Raw genomic sequence first — 1,136 nt, 5'->3', positions numbered from 1 at the left:
AACAAATAGCATGAGAGGGAAAGAGAAAAGTGTTTGTATGAGTCTAAGTTTCGTTACCTTTCTGGTACCCATTCCTGTCTGTCAACAAGGATGCCTGTGTCGTCTGTGCGTATGACCATATAACACAGTTTCTGCTGACAAACAAACCAAATAAACTTTATACTGGTTGATATCTGATAGTTCACTACAATTAACTCAAAATTTAATTAAAAAGGACGGCGAATTTTCACGGTTCTGGATCCACACCTTTGATGGTTCCCTTAAACACATTCCAATCCGATTAAGAAGGGTGGCACTTTCGGAATAAATTAGTTACCCTTTCGAAAGGGAGACGTGAAGAGCGAGAGAAAATTAAAGCTAAGAGCGACACCAGCAATAAGTGTTGTCAAACTACATCAAAACACAACTCTCATAAACTCTTTACAACAAGGCAATAGTATTCAGCAGCGAACATGCATAGGACATTCGAGCACAGCAACACCATGAAACATCAAACTCGAGACGATATTGGAGGACACCATAATATTAGACACAAGCGCAATATATGATATGAAGCACCGTTAAAACACGATATGAGCTGGACTTCACGAACGTAAAGGGAAATGCCTTGGGTGTGAAATAGCAGGTGCGAGGAGAGTGTTTAGGGCGCACGAAAAGACCTAATTGACTGAGGACAAGAAGTTAAGTCCCGAGAGAGAAAGAGGAGGCGAGTCGGAATGCAACAAAACTTCCCGTCGGTGAAGTTGGAAGCGGCTGTTGGGGATATTGTGTGTATATATCTGAGTGTGTTTTGTATTGTTCTATGGACGTGTACACCAATGAACAAACATTTTCTATATAATATCTGTGTGCACTTTAGGTTTAACAGAAAAGTTTTACAAGGCTGATGATTAATGGTGCGCGGCCAGGAGGTGGTTAGAGGGGGGGGGGGGTGAAGTTATATCTTATTAACAGCTCAGTGTCACTTTATCTAACACAAATTTTAGACACATTCTATGCCTATTGACAACAGAAAAGATCAGGTCAGTCTAACAGCTCTCCTTACGTCGTCAGAGGTGGTAACGGCAAATTTAACGGAATTGGGACTTCTCCGTTTTGTACTTGTGATAAAAGCGTTTCAAGATGTTTCAACAGTT

This window comes from Penaeus monodon, chromosome 22 (genome assembly GCF_015228065.2).
Source record: "Penaeus monodon isolate SGIC_2016 chromosome 22, NSTDA_Pmon_1, whole genome shotgun sequence".
NCBI lineage: Eukaryota > Metazoa > Arthropoda > Malacostraca > Decapoda > Penaeidae > Penaeus > Penaeus monodon.
The sequence above is the reverse complement of the archived record's forward strand: the minus strand, read 5'-3'. Positions refer to the sequence as shown.